We start from the raw sequence: 26780 nt of genomic DNA, 5'->3' as shown, positions 1-26780 counted from the left end.
GTAGGCTGAGATTCATCCCTGCTCCATCTTAAACCTGAACACAAACCCCACCAGGGCCTGGGATAGTCTCATAGTTAGATATTCCCTGTTTCAGCTTTACTTTTTTTTTTTTTTTTAATAATTTTATTTTGTTGATATACAATGTGGTTGATTATTGAGGCCCAGTACCGAAACCTCCCTCCCTCCTCCCTCTCCTCCCTCCCACCCAAAAATGTCCTTTCTGTTTGCTTATCGTATCAACTTCAAGGAATTGTAGTTGTTATGTCTTCTTCCCCCGCCCCGGTTTTTTTTTTTTTTTTTGTGTGTGTGTGTGTGTGTGTGTGTGTGAATTTATTTATTTATTTTTAGCTCCCACCAATAAGTGAGAACATGTGGTATTTCTCTTTCTATGCCTGACTTGTTTCACTTAATATAATTCTCTCAAGGTCCATCCATGTTGTTGCAAATGGCAGTATTTCATTCGTTTTTATAGCTGAGTAGTATTCCATTGTGTAGATGTACCACATTTTCTGTATCCACTCATCCAATGATGGACATTTGGGCTGGTTCCAACTCTTGGCTATTGTAAAGAGTGCTGCGATGAACATTGGGGAACAGGTATACCTTCGACTTGATGATTTCCATTCCTCTGGGTATATTCCCAGCAGTGGGATAGCTGGGTCATATGGTAGATCTATCTGCAATTGTTTGAGGAACCTCCATACCATTTTCCATAGAGGCTGCACCATTTTGCAGTCCCACCAACAATGTATGAGAGTTCCTTTTTCTCCGCAACCTCACCAGCATTTATCGTTCAGAGTCTTTTGGATTTTAGCCATCCTAACTGGGGTGAGATGGTATCTCAGTGTAGTTTTGATTTGCATTTCCCGGATGCTGAGTGATGTTGAGCATTTTTTCATATGTCTGTTTGCCATTTGTATATCTTCCTTAGAGAAATGCCTACTTAGCTCTTTTGGCCATTTTTTAATTGGGTCGCTTGTTTTTCTCTTGTAAAGTTGTTTGCATTCCTTGTATATTCTGGATATTAATCCTTTGTCAGATGTATATTTTGCAAATATTTTCTCCCACTCTGTTGGTTGTCTTTTAACTCTGTAATTGTTTCTTTTGCTGTGCAGAAGCTCTTTAGTTTGATATAATCCCATTTGTTTATTTTTTCTTTGGTTGCCTGTGCTTTTGGGGTCATATTCATGAAGTCTGTGTCCAGTCCTATTTCCTGAAGTGTTTCTCTTATGTTTTCTTTAAGAAGTTTTATTGTTTCAGGGTGTATATTTAAATCCTTAATCCATTTTGAGTTGATTTTAGTATATGGTGAGAGATATGGGTCTAGTTTCATTCTCCTGCATATGGATATCCAGTTATCCCAGCACCATTTGCTGAAGAGGCAGTCTCTTTCCCAGTGAATAGGCATGGTGCCTTTGTCAAAGATCAGATGGCAGTAAGTGTGTGGGTAGATTTCTGGGTTCTCTATTCTATTCCATTGATCAGTGTGTCCGTTTTTATGCCAGTACAATACTGTTTTGGTTATTATAGCTTTGTAGTATAGTTTAAAGTCAGGTAGTGTTATGCCTCCAGCTTTATATTTTATTGCTCAGCATTGCTTTGGGTATGCGTGGTCTTTAATTATTCCATATAAATGTCTGGATAGTTCTTTCCATTTCTGAGAAAAATGTCACTGGAATTTTGATGGGGATTGCATTGAATTTGTATATCACTTTGGGTAGTATGGACATTTTCACTATGTTGATTCTTCCAATCCAAGAGCATGGAATATCTTTCCATCTTCTTGTATCCTCTCTAATTTTTCTCAACAATGGTTTGCAGTTCTCATTATAGAGATTTTTCACCTCCTTGGTTAACTCAATTCCTAAGTATTTTATTTTTTTGGTGGCTATTGTAAATGGGCAGGCTTTCTTGATTTCTCGTTCTGCATGTTCACTATTGGAGAAAAGAAATGCTACTGATATTTGTGTGTTGATTTTGTATCCTGCTACTGTGCTGAAATCATTTATCAATTCCAAGAGTTTTTTTGTAGAGGCTTTAGGCTGTTCGATATATAGGATCATGTCATCTGCAAACAGAGACAGTTTGACTTCATCTTTTCCACTCTGGATGTCCTTTATTTTCTTCTCTTCTCTGATTGCTCTGGCTAGTACTTCCAACACTATGTTGAATAGGAGTGGTGAGAGTGGGCATCCTTGTCTAGTTCCTGTTCATAAAGGAAAAGCTTTCAGCTTTTCCCCATTCAGGATGATATTGGCAGTGGGTTTATCATATATGGCTTTAATTATGTTGAGATACTTTCCATCTATACCTAACTTATAGAGGGTCTTTGTCATGAATGAGTGCTAAATTTTATCAAATGCTTTTTCAGCATCTATAGAGATGATCATATGGTCCTTGTGTTTGAGTTTATTAATATGGTGTATCACACTTATTGATTTGCTTATGTTGAACCAACCTTGCATCCCTGGGATGAATCCCACTTGATCGTGGTGGATAATTTTATGTATGTGTTGTTGTATTCTGTTTGCTAGTATTTTAGTGAGGATTTTTGCATCTATATTCATCAAGGATATCGGCCTGTAGTTTTCTTTTTTGGTTATATCTTTACCTGGTTTTGGTATCAGGATGATGTTTGCTTCATAGAATGAGTTTGGGAAATTTGTGTCTGTTTCAATTTTTGGAATAGTTTGTAAAGAATCGGTGTCAATTCCTCTTTGAATGTTTGGTAAAATTCTGCTGTGAATCCACCTGGTCCTGGGCTTTTCCTTGTTGGGAGCCTTCTGATAACAGCTTCAATCTCCTTTATTGTTATTGGTCTGTTCAGATTTTCTCCGTCTTCATGGTTCAGTTTTGGGAGCTTGTGTGTGTCCAGAAATTTATCCATTTCCTCCAGATTTTCAAATTTGTTGGCGTATAGTTGTTTATAGTAGTCTTGAATGATTCCTTGTATTTCAGATGAATCAGTTGTAATATCACCTTTTTCATTTCTAATTTTTATTATTTCAATCTTCTCTCTTCTTTTTTTTGTTAGCTATGCTAATGGTTTGTCAATTTTATTTATCTTTTCAAAAAACCAACTTTTTGATTCATTGATCTTTTGTATTTTTTTTTGGGTTCCAATTTCATTCACTTCTGCTCTGATCTTAATGATTTCTTTCCATCTGCTAACTTTAGGTTTGGATTGTTCTTGTTTTTCTAGTTCTTTAAGGTGAAGCGTTAGGTTGTTCACTTGCCATCTTTCTGTTCTTCTGAGATGAGCATTTCATGCAATAAATTTCCCCCTTAATACTGCTTTTGCAGTATCCCACAGCTTTTGGTATGATGTATCATTGTTTTCATTAGTTTCAATAAATTTTTTGATTTCCTGCTTGATTTCTTCTTGGACCCATATGTCATTAAGTAGAATGCTGTTTAATTTCCATGTGTTTTTATAGTTTCCAGAATTTCGTTTGTTATTGATTTCTAGTTTTAATCCATTGTGTGGTCTGAGAAAATACATGGGATAATTCCAATTTTATTGAATTTGTTGAGACTTGATTTGTGACCTAATATGTGATCTATCCTGGAGAATGATCCATGTGCTGATGAGAAGAATGAATATTCTGAGGTTGTTAGATGGAATGTTCTGTAGATATCTGCCAAGTCCAATTGGTCTAGAGTCTTGTTTAGATCTTGTGTTTCTCTGCTGATTCTTTGCCTAGATGATTTGTCCAATATTGACAGTGGAGTGTTCAGGTCCCCTGCTATTATGGTATTAGTGTCTATTTCCTTCTTTAGGTCTAATAGAGTTTGTTATATAAATCTGGCTGCTCCAACATTGGGTGCATACATATTTATGATTGTTATGTCTTCTTCATGGATCAGTCCTTTTATCATTACGTACTGTCCCTCATTGTCTCTTTTTATAGTTTTTAGTTTAAAGTCTATTTTGTCAGATATAAGAATAGCTACTCCAGTTCATTTTTCTTTTCTGTTTGCATGGTAAATCTTTTTCCATCCTTTCACTCTTAGTCTATGTGAGTCTTTATGGATGAGGTGGGTCTCTTGTAGGTGGCATATAGTTGAGTCCTCCTTTTTAATCTAGTCAGCCAGTCTGTGTCTTTTGATTGGGGAATTTAAGCCTTTTACATTAAGAGTTGTTATTGAAAGGTGTTGATTTATTCCTAGCATTTTATTGATTGTTTTGTTGTCTTAGGTGTCTTTTGTTCCTTGCTTTCTGATTTACTGTTTGTTTTCTGTGTTTTTTGGTTCCTTAGGTTGTAGATAGCGTTTTGGTTTGTTTGTTTTCTTTTCATGAATGCCATTTTTATTATACTAGTGGGTTTTGATTTTTCTTGGGTTTTTATGGCAGTGGTAGTTATTTTTCAGGAACCAAACCCAGTACTCCCTTGAGAATTTGTTGTAAGGGTGGTCGTGTGGTGGTGAACTCCCGCAGTTTTTGTTTGTCTGAGAAATATACTATTTGCCCTTCATTTCGGAAGGATAGCCTTGCAGGGTAGAGTATTCTTGGCTGGCAATCTCTGTCTTTTACTATTTTGAATATATCATCCCATTCCTTTCTAGCTTTTAGGGTTTGTGATGAAAAGTCTGATGTTAGCCTGATTGGGGCTCCCTTATAGGTGATTTGACGCTTCTCTCTTGCAGCTTTTAAGATTCTCTCTTTGTCTCTGAGTTTTGCCAATTTGACTATAACATGTCTTGGAGAAGACCTTTTTGGGTTGAATACGTTTGGATATCGTTGAGCTTCCTGGATCTGAAGATCTGTGATTTTTCCTATACCTGGGAAGTTTTCTGCCGCTATTTTGTTGAATATGTTTTCAATGCAGTCTCCATTTTCCTCCCCTTCTGGAATACCCATGACTCGGATATTTGAGCGCTTAAGGTTGTCTGATATCTCTCTCAGATTTTCTTCAATGTCTTTGATTCTTTTTTCTTTTTCTTTTTTTGTCTGCTTATGTTATTTCAAACAGCCCATCTTCAAGTTCAGAGGTTCTCTCTTCAACTTTGACAAGCCTGCTGGTTAAACTCTCCATTGTGTTTTTTATTTCGCTGAATAACTTCTTCAGTTCAGCAAGTTCTGCTACATTTTTTTTCAGGACATTGATTTCCTTGTACATTTCCTCTTTCGGGTCCTGTATACTTTTCCTCATTTCATCATGATATCTAGCTGAGTTTTCTTGTATCTCATTCAGTTTCCTTAGAATTATCACTCAAAATTCCTTGTCAGTCATTTCAAGGGCTTCTTGTTCTATAGGATCTAGAGTTTGAGATTTATTAACTTTTGGTGGTGTGCTTTCTTGATGTTTTGTATTTCTGGTATCTTTTGTTTTTGATGTTTATTCATTTTGGCAGGGGGTCTCACAGTCCACAGGTTTGACACTATTGACTAACTAAGATGTTGCTGTGGTTGCTAATTTGGTATGGCTACCTCAGTGACTGCTCAGTTGGCCACTAGTGCCTTGTGTGTGTGGTTGCCTTGGGTCTTGTGCCTCTTCAGGGAGCCACCTCTCTGGTCAGCTTGGACTCTTCCGGGCTGCTGGATCTCAGGGTGGTACTGCAGGGTGTGTGGTCTCTGCTGAGCTTCCACCTCCCGTGCAGGACTTCTCCCTGTTCTGTGCGCTGTGGCCTGGGCTGCTGGGATGCACTGAGGCACCGCAGAGCATGTGGTCTCTGCAGAGCTTCCCCTTCCCCTACAGGATGTCTCCCTGCTCTGTGCGCGCTAGGCCAGGCTTGGGATGGAGCCAGGTGGCAGCAGTGACTGCTGCTGGATTATGTGGTGGCAGCCCCCCACAGGGTTTGTGGACTCTACGGACCTTCTATCTCCGTTGCTGGACATCTCTGTGCTCCGTACTCATTGGGCCGGGCTGCGGGATTGTGCAGCAGCAGTGTGGTCCCTGTGGAGTTCCCACCTCCCCTGCCGGGCGTCTCCCTTCTCCGAGTGCACTAGGCCAGGCTGGGAATGGAGTCAGGTGCCTGCGGTGAAGCCTACCTGTTGGATCACGTAGTGGCAGCCCCACAGGGTGTGTGGTTTCTGTAGAGCCTCCGCCTCCCTTGCCAGACGTCTCCCCACTCTGTGTGCATGGGGCTGGGCTGGGAATGGAGCTGGGTGGTGGCAGTGAAGCCTATCTGCCGGATCGTGCGACGGCGGCCCCGCAGGGCATGTGGTCTCCGCGGAGCTTCTGCCTCCCCCGCTGGAAGTCTCCCCATTCCATATGTACTTGCTGTTATGTTTTTATAATTTAAATCAGTTGATTTGTGGGAGAGAGTGACGCTAGGGACCATCTATTCCGCCATCTTGACTGGAATTCTCAGCTTTACTTTTTAATGTGGCCAAACAGCTTGCAGTTCCAGGCAGAGCTGCTTTTCTACCTTGGTTCCTCTGCATGGGGCACTGGAGAACATACTTCTGAACTAAACCATTTATGTATAGGTTAGTGTGCTCTGAACTGTGTGACTGTACTGCTCTGAGCATGGATAATTCAAGCAGGGAGGAGTATCTGACACAGACACCACTGACCAGCAGCCTCGAGGTGGCCTGGCATGAGAATTCTGCTTAGCAGGGCTGCTCTGCTCTGGATGAGGCCTGGCCAATAGATACCTCTCTTGGTGAGTTTGAATGCAATGAATAGAAAATCAGCAGACAGTAGGATGGAAAGATGCCAAGACATACATCGAAAAGGTGGTGGGCAGAAGCTCAGTGGCAATGAACATTATGAATAAACAGAAATGAGGTCAAAAGAGAGCATTTTTTTTTACTTTTGACATGGGAAGAACAGAGGGGAGAGAGAGAGAGTTGCTTAACCACCAGCGTGAATGGATCACTAGAATAAGGGGCAATGGATCCACTTCAAAGGGAACCCAGGGTAATGGAGTGCTGAGAATTGTGTTGATTCCTGAATGTTCCAAATGAAATCTGACTATCCTAATGCAGAGATGGTTTCTTGTCTCTTATTTCCTTGTGTATCTCTATATTCAATCCTCATTAACCAAACTAATCTTTTAGTCTTTCAATCTGGAAACTTCTAACACAGTTCTGAGGTCCCCTCTTCCTAGACGGCTCTTCTCCCCTCTTCCACCCATGACTAATTTCCAATCTTACTTTAAAACTCGATCCAGATGCTCCCTTCTCCTTGAGTCTTCCTGCCTTAGTCCATTCAGGCTGCTGTAACAAAACACCATAAACCAGGTGGCTTATAAGAGAAAAAATTTATTTCTCACAGTCCTGGAGGCTGGGAAGTCCAATATTGAGGTGCTGACAGATTTGGTGTCTGATGACAGCTGCTTTGTCATAGATGACGGCTTCCTGCTGTGTCCTCACATGGTGAAGAAACTAGCTAGGTCTCTGGGGTGTCTTTTATTAGAGCACTAGTCCCAGTCATGACCTAATCACCTAAAAAGGACCCACCTCCAAATACCATCACCTTGTGGGTTAGGATTCAACACATGAATTTGGGAGAGCACACATTCATACCACAGCATTTCATTTCTCTCTCTTTCCCTCAGGCGCCCATCCTCTGCGCTCCCTAAGACCGAATATCTGCATCCCTGCACTCACCTCACTGTGCATAATCATCTGTTTGCCATCCCCATTAGATGTCTGCTTCATGATGCCAGGGATTATATCTTCTTCATTTTTTAATCCAACTAGCAGATGTCAGAACTTGAAATTGAACTCAGGTCTTTACTACTAATCTCTTTACTACTGCTGTATCCTGTCTCCCAGTAGGTTTTTTTCAGAAAGAGATTTTTTTCCTAGCACCTTCAAACTCACACAAGTTTAGGCTGTATTTACTGAAACCTGTCTACACCTCAGAGTAAGACATAGTTATTCATTGCTGTCAGGTTTGATTGCTAATTTCTGAGCTGAAAAATAAAATACTCAGTGATTTCTTTCTCACTGAAGAGTAGTAGGGCTGAAACATTTATGGTTAAACAAATCTTTAAGATCTATTCCCAGGTGCAAACGTGTCAAAATATACCAGACACATATGTGGCAAAAAAAGGCCTGGAGCTTTATAGTGGGCTATGAATGAATCAAGGAAACAAGATTCTGGAAGCTTGGCTACAGGAAACCTAAACATACACAGGAGGAGGAGTAGTGTGTTTTAGTATTGGTTCCAGTCAGACATAGTAGTGTAGTGTTCGTGTGGGGACTTTGGCAGTATTCAGTGTTAGAGTTGCATGTGAGTGCCTTCATGGCCTAGGCACTGGGGCACTTAGTGATCCTTGCTGAGGTTAGTGACCCTGTATTGGTTTGTCGAGGATGTGGGTGAGCTCTGGAGATCTCAGGAGATGTGCCTGGGTGCCCTATTGCTTTTCAGTTGTGGTGTGTGACCTTGGGCAGGCTAATTGGCACCCTGGCTAAGGTCTTGTGATCCCGATGGGTGCTCTGGGTTACCCTGCAGTTCCTCAGTTTGAGAAACTGGGAATCAAAGATAGATTGGTGGTGATTGGAAATTTTCTTCCTTACTCTGTTTGGCTATCCTGGATTTCTGCACTCTTGGGAGGTTCTGTGTATGTCTCTCCCTGGATCAGTCATGTGGGCTGCGCATGTACCTCCGACCCTCAGGTGTACTGCTGCATGCAGCAGTGTAATTCCCCCATGGCTTGTGCCACTGGGTTGTGGGTCTGCACTCACTTGTCTCCTTCCCTAGGCTCTGCTGGTGACTCCCCTTCTGTCAATGCAGTCAAGTGGTTTGCGGGCCACCAGCATGGCAGCAGTAGCTGCTGCTGTGGTGGTGAACTGCCCTTGCAGTGGCAGTGGCTGTGCTGGTGGCTGCAGCAGACCACCTGCACAGTAGTGGTGTCTGTGGCAGCAGCGGGGGCTGCCCTGGCTCCTGAGGTCCCCAGGTGCACTCTTGTCATTTGTCCTCTTTATTCTGTTATTATTCATTAATTCATTCTTCTAGCAATCATTTATTGAAGATCTACTTGATGTCATAACTGACATGGCTTAATTGCTGTGGCATAATTGAAGGCCTAGATCTAATATGAGAGCCCTCCTTACCTCACTGTAGGAATTGGGAGAAGGTGGACATGTTATTCGAGGCAGGCTTTCTGCATCTGGGCAGGATCCGGCACCCTGCTACACTAAAAGCCCTTTGATCCTACCTGATCAGGACCAGCAGTTGATTGGTTAATTGAAAAAGCTGAGTAAAGTGAAGAAGCATAAAACATGATTCATTGGTTCCCTAGACATGCTATTTTAACTTAAAATGTATGAGTGTGCATTTATTTGCTGATCTTTTTACACAAAAACAAAGGCTTTGAGCAGAGGTACTTCTTTCTGGAGTTCAGCACTATCTTTTCTTTCTTTAAAAAAATTAATGTATTTTTATTTGTATATTGTTTTAATACCTGTATATGTTTTGTAATGGTCAGGGTAGATAGCATATCCATCACTGAAACATTTATCATTTACTTGAGGTGATTGCATTCACAATCCTCTTTTCTAGCTATTTAGAAGTATGCAATAAAATATTATTTGCTATAATCATTCTTAGAACTCCAGAACTTATTTGTCTTTGTCAAAAATCAGTTGGCTACAGAAGTGTGGATTTATTTCTGGGCTCTCTATTCTGTTCCATTGGTCCATGTGTTTGTTTTTATGACAGTACCATGCTGTTTTAGCTCCAATAGCTTTGTGCTATGTTTAGAAGTCAGGTAGTGTAATGCCTCCAGCTTTGTTCTTTTTGCTCAAACTTGCTTTGGCTATTAGGGGTCTTTGGTGGTTTCATATAAATTTTAAGATTGTTTTTTCTATTTCTCTGAGGAATGTCATTGGTATTTTGATGGGGATTCCATTTTATCTGTAGATTTTGGGTAGTATGGACATTTTGATGATATTAATTCTTCCAACCTATGAAAATGGGATATCTTTCCATTTATTAGTGTCTTCTAGATGTTTTATAGTTTTCATTGTAGAAATATTTCATCTTCTTGGTTAAATTTACTCCTTGGTATTTCATTTTTCAGTAGCTATTTTAAATGGGATTATTTTCTTGATTTCTTTTTCAGATAGTTTGTAATTGGCACATAGAAATGATAATGATCTTTGTATGTTGATTTTGTATCCTGCAACTTTGCTGAATTTATTTATTGGTTTTAGTAGTTTTTTGGTGGGGTCTTTAGGGTTTTCTATATATATGATCGTGTCATTTGCAAATAGTGATAGTTCGACTTTCTATCTTTCTTGCATAACCATATCCATGGCACATCAATTGTAACTTTCAGTTTCTGTAAAATAGAATGAAGATTAAAACTTGGAGGCAATGTAAGTGCAGAGCACTTCTAGACTTTTATAAACCTTTCCTTCCCCAATCTTTAAAAAATTTCTCAATCATACCAAATTTACCAGCAATTTTTAATGGCTCAGTTTTATTAAGTCTGCTTATCACATTTGACTTAGTTTGAGAAAGTAATCTAGATTTTTTTTAAAGATGGAAACACCTCTTTTATTGATAGCTTAGGGCCACAGTGGACAGTTTCACAGAACAAAAATAAGACAGTCCCAAGACACTAGCATGTAAAATTGCAGCAGACAGGTTAATACTCTTCACCCTCATTCTCTCCCTCAGCACTTTCTGCTTCAACCTCCTTATAATCCTCCTGAAGGGCAACCATGTCCTCACTGGCCTCCGAAAACTCTCCTTCCTCCATCCCCTCACCCACGTACCAGTGAATAAAGGCACTCTTGGCATACATCAGGTCAGACTCGTGGTCCAGGTGAGCCCTGACCTCAGCAACAGCTGTGGTGTTGCTCCATGTGGACACAGCTCAGTGAAACTTGGCAGGTCTCCACCAGGTACCACAGTGGGAGGCTGGTAATTAATGCCAACCTTGAAGCCAGTGGGGCACCAATCTACAAACTGGATGGTAAGCTTGGTCTTGATGTTGGCAATGGCAGCATTGACATCGTTGAGAACCACATCACCACAGTACAACAGGCAGCAAGCCATGTATTTACCACGGCGAGGGTCACATTTCACCATCTGGCTGGCTGGCTCAGAGCAAGCATTGGTGCTCTGTGCTACAGAAAGCTGTTCATGTTAGGCTTTCTCAGCAGAGATGACTGGGCATTTGTGGCCAGAGGGAAGTGGATGCAGGGACAGGGCACCAGGTTGGTCTGGAATTCTGTCAGATCAACATTCAGGGCTCCACTGAATCTGAGGGAAGCAGTGATGGAGGACACAATCTGGCTAATAAGGTGATTAAGGTTAGCACAGGTTGGGCGCTCAATGTTGAGATTTCTATGACAGATGTCATAGATGGCCTCATTGTCTACCATGAAGGCACAATCAGAGTGCTCTAGGGGAGTGTGGGTGGTGAGATGGACCTGTAGGGCTCAACTACAGTTGTGGAAACCTGGGGGGCTGGGTAAATGGAGAACTCCAGCTTGGACTTCTTGCCATAATCAACAGAGAGGTGTTCCATCAGCAAGGAGGTGAATGCAGAACCAGTTCCTTCACCAAAGCTATGGGAAGCCAAGGAGCCCTGGAGACCTGTGCACTGGTCAGCCATTCTGTCCAAGACGAGGTCAATAATCTCTTTGCCAAAGGTGCGGGGCCCATGGGCATAGTTACAGGCAGCATCTTCCTTGCCTGTGATGAGCTGCTCAGTGTGGGAGAGCAGGCAGTAGGCATGATGAAGCATGAACTTCATCAATGACTGTGAGTTCCTGGTCTACGAACACCACCCTGGGCATATGCTTGCCAGCACCTGTCTCACTGAAGAAGGTGTTGAAGGAGTCATCTCCTCCCCCAATGCTCTTTTCACTTAGCATCCGGCCATCAGGCTGGATGCCATGTTCCAAGCAGTAGAGTTCCCAGCAGGCATTGCCAGTCTGGACACCAGCCTGGCCAACGTGGATGCAGATGCACTCATGCATGACAGGGACTTGTAGGGCTCTGGAGGAGGTGGTGGCGGGAAGGCAACAAGGATCTCCCACTGATGGACTACCAAGGAGTCTGGGGGAGAAGTAGTGAGAGCTGATCTAGTTTTTAATATTCACACTTAAGTTGTTTATAATACACAGGTACATGAAAGAAGATAAGTATGTAGTTATATATTATGTTACATGCTTATTTAATATATAAGTATATAAAATAGTATTTGATTAAATTGCATTATTATTATAATGCATATAATTGCATTGTTATATTTACCTGTTATAGGTAAACAGTTGTTTAAACTGCTTAAACTATAATCATGTAGTTCAATGGGGAGGAGAAGCGTGTGTCCATAGAGACTGTGATACTAGCTTAACCACACTGTTCAGTGTGCCGTGGCTATCAGTCTGTATGTTTTATGGAAGGGCTAGGACAGATTCTGTCAACTCAGTCAATAGAACTTGGTTAAGAGAACGTGTGCTAAATCCAGATAATATAACCAGTTCCAGAATTTGTCTTCTGCTTTGGATGGCCAGAAACTCACTCTTGGTGGAGACAAAAGGTAATTAGACTTAAGATACTGGCGCAGACTAATAAATACAGAGAAGTCTAAGATCTATGGCAGTTCATTAACAGTTCATTTACAATGAAGAATGACTGTCAAAAGACCCAGGCTATTGAAAGGGTGCATGATGAGCATATTCAGTCAATGTTATCTCAGCCCTCTTACTTTTTATTTCTTTATAATGTAACCTATCAAAATTTGTAATTATTTTTAATGCCCACTTATCTGGTAGTTGGAACTGAGGGTTAAATGAGGATTTAAAAAATATATACGAGAGTGTGTGCATGTGTGTGTGTAGCTTTAATAGACTTTATTTTTTAGAGTAGTTTTAGGTTAGCAAAATTGAGTGGAAAGTACAGAGAGTTCCCATATACTTCCTACCCTCATAGGTACGTGTCCTTCTCCATTATCAACACCCTCCACCAGACTGGTTCATTTGTTACAGCTGATGAACCTACACTGACACATCATTATCACCCAAAGTTTACATTCACTCTTGGTGGTACACATCTATAGGCTGGGACAAATGTATAATGGCATGTAACCGATGTTATAGTGTCATGTAGAATAATTTCACTGATCTAAAAGTCCTCTGTGTCTACCTGTTCATCTCTCCCACACCCCGCTGAACTTGGCAATCACTGAACTTTTTAATGTCTTCATAGTTTTGCCTTTTCCAGAATGTCATATAGTTGTAGTTATATCACATGTGGCCTTTTCAGATTGATTTCTTTCACTTAGTATTAGACATCTAAGGTTCCTCCATGTCTTTTTGTGACTTGATAGTTATCTTATTTTTAGCACTGAATAATATTTATTGTCTGGACATACCACAGCTTATTTATTCATTCACCTATTGAAGGACATCTTGGTTGCTTTTAAGTTTTGGCAATTATGAATAACGCTGCTGTAATCATCTGTGTGCAAATTCTTGTGTGGACCTAAGTTTTTAACTCATTTGGGAAAATATCAAGGTGAATGAGAATTTTTGTTGGTTTATTTTTGTTGTCATTTATTATTTTAATTACGAAACAGACTTGAGCTTATATGCTGCTGGAAAGAATCCATTAGAAAAGCAGAAGCTGAAGTTTGAAGGATGGTTCAGATAATGAGAGATATAGATATTCTGAGGAAGAACTTAGTGCAGTGATTATTCTTAGACGGGAGGAGGGATTCCTGATATGTTGTAATTGGAGGGAAGGAGGAGACGAAACGTGTCCACATAGGAAGGTTAGTATGTTGACAGGAATTGAGAGAGTTCTTATCAGTGGCCTCTCTTTTCTTGGTGAAATAAGAGGTAGTGTCCTGAGGGTTTCAGAAGGGTGAGGAATGCTTAGAAGAGTGGTCCTGGAGAAGAGCCTTCTCACCAGGGGAATATTCAAGGCTGGCTGGACTCTTCTGGGGGCCGAGATGGGGCTGGAGGCCATGACTGGTGGTGGCTTTGGTCTCCAATAGCCCCCAGAACTCGGAAGCGGGCATGAGAAGATGGAAGTTGGATTGTTCTAGGGTAGCTTGGCTGGTTGGGTGTGGGGAGCTTGTAATGTTCACAAGACTGTGACTAAAGGGTTGGCTTCTCTGAGGCCTACTTTGCCTACTTTCTTGCTTTCTGACTCTGTTTCTCTACATGGGGGCCACTGGCTGGGTGAGTGAAGAATGGCTAGTGGTAGGGCAACACATGTCTGAGTGTCGTGGGGGCAGTTTGTCAGACTTTCTTTATATTGACACACTTCAAAAATCCTGGCCACACACTTTAGGATTTAGCTATTTGACAGTTTAGGTAACACCAAGATTTTTTTTTGTGGGCCAGTGCCAGTGCCTAGAAATATAAACATGAATATAAAGGTTCTCTTGTGTTCCAGGAGTTCACAGTCTAGTGGAAGAGACAGATAAGTAATTACCCAGAAAAAAAAAAAAAAAAACATGTTAAGTCCAAAGATAAGGACATTTACCTGGGGTCATGGGTGCCCAGGGAAGGCTTGGCCTGGCTCAGCCATTTCACCACCATGTTAGAATAGCAATGGGTGGAAGGATGCTCAGCTTCTGTCTCTCGGGTCAGAAGCCATGCCGTGTAGGGCAGCAGATCTGGGCAGGGTGCAGTGCTGGCTTCCTGCATGGAAGCTGTGACTGAGCTCTCAGGAAGGAGATGCAAAGCTCCCCCTGGGGGCTGCAGAACCAGTAGGCACAAAGCTTGTCTTGGATGAGCTTCCCTGGGCACCTTTGCTTGGCTGCCTCAATACCACAGTATGGATTTGCCATGGCAGAGAGCCTAGCAGGAACAATGTGGAGCTTTGGCAGGTTGTACTCTGCATCAGAGCCCAGGGATTCGCTATAAAAGCTCAATGTGCAAAGGATCTGACAGGGCAGTTGTGGTCAGGAAGGGGATTCTGGATGCTGGTCTTATGGACTGTGAAACTTTGAACTCATCCTCGCATCTCAGCTGTGAGTCTCGATAGAGCCCTCAGAGGCTGTGTGACTTTCTGGGATGAATGCTCAGGTAAGGCTGGGCGGTGCATGTGCTCAGGCCTTGTCTGGGCTTCCCTCTTGTTACCCGACTAGAGAATAAAATTAATAGTAATAACGATAGTAATACTACTACTACTGCTGACATTTATTAAGTGCTTGCTTAATGAGTGACAAGAACCAGTTTAATGTAATTGCTAAGATAGGCTACATGGTAAATGTTAGGGGTCCTATTTTAAAGAAAATGACTCAAGGTTTGAAGAGGCTGAGCAAATCGCCCAGAATCATGTAGAGATGACAGAGCTAGAGCACAACCTAGTTGTGTCTGACTTCAAAGCCCACCTTTTTTTTTTTCCAGTTTTATTTGGTTTTTAATTGACACATAATTTTACATTTTTGTGGGATATAATGTGATGTTTTGATATATCATCGTGTAACGATCAAATCAAGGTAATAAGCAAATCCATTACCTCAAACATTTGTTATTTCTTTGTGGTGGGAACATTCAAAATCCTTTCTTCTAGATATTTTGAAATATACGACTGTAATACATTATTGTTAACTATAATCACCCTATTAAGCAAGTAGAACACCAGCACAGATTCCTCCTTTCTGACTATAACATTGCACCCATTAAGCAACCTTTTTCCATCTTCCCCTTCCCTTTACCTTCCCCAGCCTCTTAACCTATATTCTACTCTCTACTCCTATGAGATCAACTTTTTTGGATTCTACATATGAGTGAGATCATGTAGTATTTGTTTTTCTGTGTCTGACTTATTTCACTCAACATAATGGCCTTCAGGTTCATCTATGTTTTTGCAAATGACAGAATTTCATTATTTTTTATTGCTGGAGAGTATTCCTTGGGTATATATACTGCATTTGCTTTATTTATTCATCCATTGATGGACACTTCGGTAGATTCCATATCTTAGCTATTGGGAACAGTGCTGCAATAAACATGGGGGTGCAGATATCTCTTCACACATACTGATATCATATTCTTTGGATATATACCCAGTAGTGGAATTGCTGGATCATATGGTAGCTCTATTTTTAATTTTTTGAGAAACCTTCATACTGTTTTCCATAATGTCTGTATTAACTTACATTCTCACCAACAGTGTATAAAAGTTCTCTTTTCTCCACATCCTTGCCAGCATTTGTTATTTTCTGTCTTTTTGATATAGCCATTGTAACTGGAGATGATATCTCATTGTGGTCTTAATATGCATTTCCCTGAAGATTAGTGATGCTGAGCATTTTTTCATATACCTGTTGGGCATTTGTATGTCTTTTTTTGAGAAATATCTACTGGGGTCTTTTGCCCATTTTTAAATAGAATTATTTGGCTTTTTTTTTTTTTTTTTTTGCTGTGAATTGTTTGAGTTCCTTATATATTCTGGATATTAGTCCCTTGTCAGATGAATAGTTTGCAATACTTTCTCCCATTCTACCAGTTGTCTCTTCACTTTGTCAATTGTTTCCTTTGCTACGCAGAAGTTTTTTAGTTTTTTTAAAAAATTTATATTCATTTAATGAATTTAGGTAATTAATGTCAAGAAATGGGTGGGGTTTGGGGGCTTGTCCCTAAAACATTCCAGGCCTTGCAGGTACTGCCACTCATGAAAACACCTATTCTTGGAGCAAACTCCCGAGTCTCGAGCCTTTTGTCCTAGGCTGGGCCTGCTCCGTCACTTCCCACCACACAATGGGCCATGCTCCTTCCATCCCAGCTGGAATGCCAGACTTGTAGCAAGTTTGGTGGTGGTGGTGGCTTAAAATACCACAGATACACAGCACTGACATACAGCAGGTACCTCCCGAATTCTAACTCCAGAGAACCTTAATGATTTATATGCCTGTCACCTGAGAAAAGGCCTCTAAACCCAGGGTTTAGTACATTTTTGAATCATGTCCAAACTGCCCTTATCTCCAGGAGTGTGGATAACTTCCGCCGTAAATGATTCTTGTTAAGAAAATAGCAATTTGAACCTTGTTCCACGGTTGGTCCCTTTGTTTTCAAACTCAGGTGGCTCACTATCAATTGAAGGCAGCAGTGTTGCAGAAATGTTCATAATCTCAGGAAATAGCCACTATTAAAATCTTACAAATCATACTTCCAAAAATGTTGCACAATTTTTTCAAAAAGGAGTCTCTCATCTCCTTGACATAGTCCATTCTGGCTTGTCTTTTGTCCTGGCTACACCATGGCAGGGAACTCTGAAGACACTGCGTCCAGGGGCTGCTGGTGTCAGTCCATCAGTGCATTGTACAGCTCCTCAGTCTGCTCCTTGAACTTCTTGTTAGCCTCGGTCACATCCAGCTGTGGCGTAGGGCCATCTCTGACTTCTTCATATGTCTGCACGGTGCTTTGGACATAGCCATCCTTGGGATAACTGTAGCTGTAGCTGCTGGTGTTCTGGTCATAGCCCCACTGGGCATAGTAGGTCTGGTACTGCTGGTAATACTGACTGTAGCTGTAACTGTACGTCTGACTACATTCCACTGGCTTCACACGGCTTGCTTTGGGGATTGCCACACTCAGTCGCACAGGTTTAGACCCCAGTCCTACTTCTCCTCTGTCAGGGCTTGCTACTGCTCCAGTTCATCTGTGAATTTCATAAAACCATAAACCTTAGACATACCCATCTGGTCCAAAACCACCTTGCCTCCCTGACAGGAGGGGTAGACTTTGATGAAGAATTCATATACCATGCCATCGTCCATGTCTGGGGTCAGGTCCCTGACAAAGAGGGAGTACTCAAGGCTGTTATCTGGTTGTTTCCCATGAGTGGCATAGTTTCAGTTTAAAACATTTTGCAGGTGTGTCTCCTGGAAGGGGTTACCCATTAATTTTAGGCAAACACTTTTCAGCTGTGGCCAAATCTGTGAATGCTACAAAGCAGTAGCCAGCTTGCATCCCAGCAAGGCAGTTTTTGATAATTTTGATGCCTATCATGGTCTCTCCCATGGTGCCAAAGGCTCTGGAGATGAAGTTCTCTTCCAAGTAGAGTTCCAGGGCACCCATCCACAGGCTGGCCGTCATACCCACGTGCTGGGCTGGGACTCTGTGGGCCTCAGAGGCCCATGTGAGCTCAGAAACTTTTTAGTTTGATGTAATCTGATTTGCCTATTTTTGCTTTTGTTCCCTGTGCTTTTGAGGTCTAATCTAAAACATTCTTGCCTAGACTAATGTCAGTAAGAGTTCTCCCTATGTTTTCTTCTGGTAGTTTCAAAGTTTTGTATATTACATTTAAGTCTTTAATCCATTTTGAGTTGATTTTTTGTATATAATGAGAGATAGGGATCTAGTTTTATTCTTCTGCATGTGGATATCCAGTTTTCCCAGCCCCATATATTGAAGAGACTGCACTTTCCCCAATATGTGTTCCTGGCATCTTCATCAAACATCATTTGGCTGTAAAAAAAAAAAAAAAAACTGTTGGGTGTAGATGTGTGGATTTACTTCTGGGCTCTCTATTCCATTCCATTGGTCTGTGCGTTTGTTTTTGTACCAGTACCATGCTAATTTGGCTACTTAACTTTGTACTATATTTAGAAATCAGGTAGTGTAATGCCTTCAGCTTTGTTCCTTTTGCTCAAAATTTCTTTGGCTATTAGGGGTCTTTTGAGGTTCCATACAAATTTTAGGATTTAAAAAAAATTTCTGTGAAGAATGTCATTCATATTTCACTAGGGATTGCATTGAATCTATACATCACTTTTGGTAGTATGGGCATTTTGACAATATTAGTTCCTCCTATTCATGGACATGGGCTATCTTTCCTTTTTTTTAGTATCCTCTTAAATTACTTTCATCAGTGTTCTATAATTTTCAGTGTGGAAATATCTCAACTCCTTGGTTGAATTTATTCCTGGTATCTTATCTTGTTTTGTAACTATTATTACTGAGATTACTTTCTTCATTTCTTTTTCACATAGTTCACTATTAGTATACGGAGATGCTACTGATTTTTGTATGTTGATTTTGTATCCTGCAATTTTACTGAATTTATTTATTTGTTCTAATAGTCTTTTGGTGGAGTCTTTAAGGATTTTTTCTATAAAAGAGTGTGTCACTTGCAAACAGGGACAATTTGACTTCCTCCTTTCTAATTTGGATGCCTTATATTTCTTTCTGTTGCCTAATTGCTCTGGCTAACACTTCCAGTTCTGTGTTGAATAGAAGGGGTGAAAGTGGGGTATCCTTGTCTTGTTCCAGATCTTAGAGGAAAAGATTTTAACTTTTCCCGATTTAGTATGATGTTAACTGTGGGTTTGTCATATATGGCTTTTATTGTATGAGGTACGAACTATCTATGCCTAATTTGTTGAGAGTTTTTAATCATGAAGGGATGTTGAATTTTGTCAAATTTTTTTCTTTATTTAATGTAATGATCATATGGTTTTTATCCTTTATTCTGTTAATGTGGTTTATCACTTTTACATATTTGCTTATGTTGAGCCATGCTTGTATCCCTAGAATAAATCCCACTTGATCATGGTGAATGATCTTTTTAACGTGCTGTTGAACTCAGTTTGGTAGTGTTTTGTTGAGGATTTTTGGATATATGTTCATCAGAGATATGATGTAGTTTTTCTGATGTCATTGTGTCCTTGTCTGGTTTTGGTATCACATAATGCTTGCCTTGTAGAATGAGTTTGAAGAAATTCCCTCCTCTTCAATTTTCCAGAATAATTTGAGAAGAATTGTTATTACTTTTTCCTTAAATGTTTGGTAGAATTTATCAGTGAATCTATGAGACCTTGGGCTTTTCTTTGATGGGAGACTTTTAATTATTGATTTAATCTCATTACTCATTATTGGTTTGTTCAGATTTTCTGTTTCTTCGTGATTCAATATTGATAGCCTCTATGTGTCCAGAAATTTATCTATTTCTTCTAGGTTTTCCAATTTGTTGCTGTATAGTTGTTCATAATAGTTTCTTATAATCCTTTGTATTTCTGTGGTATCAGTTGTAATGTCTCCTTTTTTATCTCTAATTTTATTTATTTGAATTTTCTCTCTTTTTTTCCTAAAAGCTTTGTCAATTTTCTCTTTTCAAAAAACCAACTCTTCATTTTGTTGATCTTTTGTAATGTTTTTTAGGTCTCTATTTTGTTTATTTCTGCTGTGTCTCTCTTATTTGTTTCCTTCTAATAATTTTGCATTTAGTTTGTTCTTGTTTTTCTAGTTCCTTGAGGTGCAACATGAGGTTGTTTATTTGAGATACTTTTTTTTTTTTAGATGTAGCAATTTATTGCTATAAGCTTCTCTCCAAGTACTGTTTTTGCTGTATCTCACAGATTTTGGTATGTTGTGTTTCCAGTTTCATTTGTCTCTAAAATTTTAAAAATTTCCCTTTTAATTCATTGACCCATGGTTGTTCAGGAGCATGTTATTTAATTTCCAAGTATTGGTAATATTTCTGAAGTTACTCCTGTTACTAATTTCTAGTTTAATATCACTGTGGTTGAAAACAATACTTAATATAATTTTGATTTTTAAAAATTTGTTGAGACTTGTTTTTTTGGCTTACCATTTGATCTATCCTGGAGAATGTTCCATGTGCATAAAAGAATGTGTATTCTGTTGCTGTTGGATGGAAAGTGCTGTGTATATCTATTAGGACCATTTTGTCTAAACTGCAGTTCAATTCCATTATTTCCTTATTAATTTTCTATCTGTTTGATCTGTCCATTGTTGAAAATGGGGTGTTGAAGTTCCCTACTATTATTGTATTGCTCTCTATTTCTTCCTTCATCTCCATTAGTATTTGCTTTATATATTTAAATTCTCTGATGTTGAGTGCATATATATTTACAATTATGTCATTTTGCTGAATTGAGCCCTTTATCATTAAATAATAAACTTCTTTGTTTCTTGTGACAGTTTTGATTGGAAGTCTATTTTATTTGATACAAGTATAGCCATTCCTGCTCTCTTTTTGGTTACCATTTGCATGGAATATCTTCTCCCCTCCCTTTCAGCCTATGTGTGTCCTTAAGGCTAAAGTGGGCCTCTTGTAGACAGCATATAGCTGGACTTTATTTTTTCTTTTTTTTAAAAATCCATTCGGTCACTATGTCTTTTGATTAGAGAATTATCCATTTACATTGAAAATAATTATTGATAGGTATGGACTGAAAGTTCACTCTCTTAACCATGACTATACACTGCCTCAGAGAAATTTTACATTTGTACATTGATTTCCAGTATTCATGTGATCTTTCCCTTCACTTTTCCACTTTAACTTCACAGTGTTCCTGGGAGGCAAGAATAACAGGTATAATTGGCCCATGTGGCAGATGTAGCAACTGAGGCTCTGAGAGGATAGGTGGCTAGCCTAGTGGTGCATGTTTGGTTTATAGCTGAGTTGAGCCTCTAACCAATTGTGACTTGTGCCCTGGTTCTCTTTTTTATTCCATCCTGCTGCACAGTTCAGTCTCCCTTATAGTACTACAGAAAATATGACAGAATACAATGTCCTTAGAGGAGTTTGAATGCTTGGAAACAGCCCAAGCCAGGCAGGAGGAGGAAGCAGCCCTGATCTCTGGGTGTTTTCACCACCAATGGCTATCAAGGTGGCCTTTTATTGAGTTTGAAGAAAGTGGTTGCTTAAGCCAGGGATTGAGTTGAACCCCTGCACAGGCTATATGGCTGTATACAGAAAGAAACCAATCTAGGAAAGGCCTGCCTGAGACTGACTCATTAAGTAGTGGTTATTTACCTTCCACAGTACTCCTTAGCACCCACCCCCCCAGATTCTTGTGCCCTTTGGATGTTCCTCTGCACTTCACCTATTCTTCATCATTAAGAATTATAATCTCTCTTACTCATGCAGCACTATATATTTTAAAAAGACTTTTTTCTTACATGATTTTATTGGCTTCCAATAATAGCCATGAAGAAAATATAGTCAGGGAAGGGCATTTTATAAATAATTCTTAGAGGGATCAAATGACTTTTTCAATATACATAGGTATTAAGTGGTACAGAAAGGACTCAGACATAACCCTATAGCTCTAAAGTTTATGGCCCTTTTACTGTCCTTAATAATTTCCAAAAATCCATCTACTCTGTCTTCCATCTCCTCAGGGCTTGAAAGTTCTCAGGCTTATGTGTTACATCTCTCAGTATGTTTTAAGGAAATTCTGGCAACAGAAATGCTTAAAATCTGGTGGAAATTTCTGGGGACCAGTGAGTTACCTGGCATCGGAAACCTTTTTATCAGTTATCCTCAGATCACATTCCAATAAGCTTTTATTCACTTAGCTGTTGTCATGAGCCAAATTCCCAAATATTTCTATTGTTTTACCAATGTACCTTATTCCATGCCAGGGTGTATAGATGCTTAGTGCAAATGCATGCTCACTGCTCTGTCAAAGTCATACTCTGCCATTGGGGAATCAGAGACTCCACCTTCTTATAGAAGAAGCAACACAATTTCTATTAATTAATCACTTTGAAGAAACACTTTTGGCAACTGAATGGCTACACTCATTCTTCACAGTAAGCCAGACAAGGGAGGAGACTTTGGAGGTGCTAAGGATGGACATAAAAATTACCTTAGAAATTTTATGGCTGGAAAAAAACTATAGAGACTTCAATCTGACTCTCATATTTTATAGATGTATGTATCAGTTGAGATGCTTTGGCTTGAAGTAACGGAAAGCCTACCAACTGGGTCTTACATTGTTAGGATATATGTTGTTTAGTTAACAAGAAGTCTGGAGGAGGTTGTAGTCTAGGCTAGTTTATTGGCTCAGTGATTTCCTCCCTCCCCTGAGATGGAGGTTCCTCTGGTCTTTCTTCTCCACCATGTCTGTGTGTGGCAATGTGCAAGCATTACATCTCCCATGAAAATGCCATGAAAATGTCTAAAAGAGGAATCAAGAAGGTAACTGAGGTGGTGAGAGAGTGGTTTCTTCTTGTGTCTCTGTTTTGCAAGGCTGAAACTCATCCAGAATTCTTTCAGCTCACTTCCTCATACATCTCACAGGACGCTGACCACAAAGAATGCCAGGAAAGTGAGAATTCAGCATTGTAGCCTCTGTAGTGGGAGATGATCACAGGAGAAAGGGGTTGGAAATGCTTGACGGGTGGTCAATCATTGATACCTGACCAATGGAGATACTGAGGTCTGGAGAAACAATGGGACTTTTCCAAGGTCACATAGCCAGTAGGAGCTAGGACTAGAATATAGATTTTCACTTAAGTATTCAAAATGGGCAACTGAGTTTATGGAGAGGGAAAACTTCTGTACCATACTATCTCTTCTTCCCATGAGATCACATGGCCTGATATTTGGCTGATCAAGATCCCAGAGCTGTAATTTGGAGTCCAACTCTTGATGGAGCAAGATGGCCTTGGTGGCCATGGGACTGTGAACTTTTCCTTTTGTCTTTTAGCTTCCAGGCTAAGATATCAGGTCAACTTTTTTGGCTATCACAGCAAATGCTGATGTCTATTCTGTCAGAATTCATATTTTGCAAGGTGTTGGTGATTTTTTTATTGGTCAAAAGACAAAAGAAAAGTAATTAAGTCTCTAATTCTCCTAAGGTGAGCTGTTTTAGAAATCCTTAGGAAGTCAAGTAGGGAAAGATCACAGCCCAGATCAATAACTGTTTCCTGGACTGAGAACAGAAGATGGTTTATTTATGTGCCTGGGATGCTGTTGAGTGCATACTCAATACCCAAGCCTGTGATCACATGGACATAGACAACAACAAACAGTAAATTATTAAAACCAAAAGGGACTTGCTTGACTCATATCTCCTCCTGTGTTGATGTAGCAAAAAGCAACTTCTGCTCTTAACTTCTTTGAAAAACTTTCCAGAGCTATAATTTGGAATTACTTTTACCAAAGATCTTAAGTTCAATATAGGTCAAAGCTATCACATAACAATAATTTTATTCCTGGGAGGGTGTCTATAAATGCTGTTTGGGAAAAATTATATTGGATTTTAATTGTGCTGAAGAAGCAGTCAAGTTAAAGAAATGCTGAAGCTCAATCTTTTCAAAGAAAAAACTCATATTGTAATACTAATAAGGTTTATCCTACATTTCTGTTTAATGTCTAATATAGTAAGTGGGAATTTCTAGAAGTGGGGTTACACTGTTTTTCCATAGTATATATAGGTAGGAGGACATTCGGACATTTGTTTTCCTTACCTTGGTGCATGAGATTCTGCCTAATAGCAGATGAAGGGCTGAAAACGTATCAGCAGATACTTTAATGATTTCCAATGTTATTGAGGAGGTACAGAAAAGCATGGTGGAAAATCAAGACTTGTGTGGAGAATGCACATAGGTAAATTCTAATCAGTATGCCCAAGGATATTATGATCCTATGGTCAGATAATACAGAATGTCCTGCACAGGCAGACTTCAAATATTCCTGGGTCTGTGATCATTGCATCTCATTGTAAATGAGCAAAAAGTGTCTTACATTGTTGTATCAGTCTCTCTTTAATGCTGAGATCCATTCTCTGTTCCTGCTGACCCTTTCCAAGTTTATAAATGTCATCCCAAAGCCTAGGTAGTGCAGGCTCCCGGAAGGTTTTCGTTTATACTCTTTTGATAGATGGAACTTGATCACGTCTCTCAGACTATTAGACTATGATTCCTAGGCACATTCCAAATGTAGGAATTTTCAAAGGAAGATGGATCTGTTTCCAGCATGTTTGGTCCCTTTTTTCTTGAGATTTCCTAGCATCTCAAGACCCTATTCCTTTGTCTTAGTTAATGGAAGAGCATCCTCCTCCTCCCCTTTCTCCAAACAACCCTTTCAGACCTCAGGGCTTTTGCTCATGTTAAGCCACTGTTCTACCTCAACGGTCACTGTCACTAGATAAAACGCTCTTGGTTCCAAATATCAGAAAACAAGTAAAGCTGGCTTAAATAGAACAGAGAAAATTCACGGGAAAGAAGAAGGGGGGGACTCAAGGAACTCAAAGGCCGGAATGCAACTGGACACGAGAAACCAGGGCCTGGGGGGCAGTAGAACTTTAGGTTTGTGTCCCGTCTCCCATCTCTCCTTGTTTCTCTCCTCTGCTTTTCTCTGCACACCCACTTCATTCTTTCTCCTTGTGGAATGGCCTCCTTTGCCCCCTGTTCACATGGTAGAGGACACGCACCTTACAGCTCCCAAGGTCACAAGCTATAAACTCAGCTATCCAGAGAGGCTAAGGCTCTCTTTTCGGGTTCCAATCCCAAATTCCAAGGAAGGCACTCTGGTCCATTTTATGTCAACAGTCCATTCCTGGGTCAGTCAGCTAAGTCCAGGGGCCAGCTTCAAGCAGTAGAAATGTAATATACTGTTAATACAAGGCCTGTGGTCAAGACGGGCAGGTTCCAGAGATGGGGGCTGGGAAAGTCAAAGGATGTCTGTCTGCTATACCCTTTCTCCATGCCTCTGAAATAAATATGTCTCTTCCTTCCTTCCTTCCTTCCTTCCTTCCTTCCTTCCTTCCTTCATTCTTTCCTTCCTTCCTCCCTCCTTTCCTTCCGTCCTTCCGTCCTTCCTTCCTTCCTTCTTTCCTTCATTCTTTCCTTCCTTCTTTCCTTCCTTCCTTCCTTCCTTCCTTCCTTCCTTCCTTCCTTCCTTCCTTCCTTCCTTCCTTCCTTCCTTCCTTCCTTCCTTCCCTCCCTCCCTCCCTCCCTTCCTTCTTTCCTTCCTTCCTTCCTTCTTTTCCTTCCTTCCTACCTACTGTAAATGTCTCAGGCAAAATGCTAGTTGCTAAAAATACAGCTCTGAACAAAACCTGGTCCTACCTCAGGGATCTTATAGATGTGTAAGGAACACAAGTACAAGGAAACTTGCTTGTCCTTTATAACCCAGTTCAAACATCACTCACATTAGCTGGAGGAATCTCCCCTCTTTCCCTGTGTTCAGTTCTCACAGCTTGCTTGGTGTTACCCTTTCTCTCTTTGTTCCCTGTTAGCTCTGTGTACCTACCTCTGTTACAGTAATCATATTTCACTAGAATTTTGTTTCCATGATTCTGTGTCAGTAGCTTGTAAATTCCTGGAGAAAAGAGATGGACTCTGAACCCAGAGTAGTTGACCCAAGGTAGCTGTTCAGAGAATGTCTGTTGATTGAAAGAACCATTGTTTGGGAAAGAGTGAGGTCAGAGTTCTCTATTTCCTCCGGTGTAAGGCAGATGAGGGGACACTGCATGGCTACATTATCAGTGTAGGTGGCTTGGCTTGGCCTCTTAGACAGGGCTACCATGAACACATGATCCCTCCAACTCCTGTCATTTAATATGAGCAGGAGTTGGAGGGATTAGCCTGCTCCACACAAGAGCAGTAGTTGATATCCCTCAATCGTCCCAGTGGGAAATGCTTCATACCTTGTTTTTTTTTACACAAAAGACAGGTCAGACCATTACCTCGATGGCTTTGTTCAGGTTTTGTTTTAGGACTTTGGTATCTTCTGACTACTCCATTATTCATTATTTCCCTTCCCCATAAAGCCCCTATCTGTGACAAGCTCCAGCTGATAGAATCATGATTCTTAGTTTATTGGAGGGGAAAATAAGTAAAATAAAATTTGCCCAAAGCACTTTTTGAGTGAGTCACAGAACAATTATCAGTACCCAGGTTTGATTTAAATGATAATATTTTTTAAATTAGAAAGCTTCTTAAAGTATTTAACCACAGCTTGTCAGAACTGACTCATGGTCCTTTTGGATTTTTGAGTGAATGTTACTGTTGGTTTTCAGTTTCAACAATACATGATTGGCAGCCAAGAGCCTCACGTTTTTCCTTTCTCGCCTGAGCCAGTTGTGAGTGGTGGAAGGCAGGTCTGTACTTCTGCTCTCCTGAAGGGTCTGGTATAGTGCTGGCTACC

At 40.3% G+C, this 26780-nt stretch overlaps 2 pseudogenes; both read right to left on the bottom strand.

Moving 5' to 3' along the window:
* Positions 1-10480: 10480 nt before the first annotated feature.
* Positions 10481-11890, bottom strand: LOC134375828 (tubulin alpha-1C chain-like; annotated as a pseudogene).
* Positions 11891-17122: 5232 nt separating this feature from the next.
* LOC134374616 (tRNA selenocysteine 1-associated protein 1-like) lies at positions 17123-17968 on the bottom strand (annotated as a pseudogene).
* Between the last annotated feature and the right edge of the window lie 8812 nt (positions 17969-26780).

Source organism: Cynocephalus volans, chromosome 4 (assembly GCF_027409185.1).
Source record: "Cynocephalus volans isolate mCynVol1 chromosome 4, mCynVol1.pri, whole genome shotgun sequence".
Lineage (NCBI taxonomy): Eukaryota > Metazoa > Chordata > Mammalia > Dermoptera > Cynocephalidae > Cynocephalus > Cynocephalus volans.
Note: the sequence above shows the minus strand (reverse complement) of the source record. Positions and strands in the feature narration are given on the sequence as shown.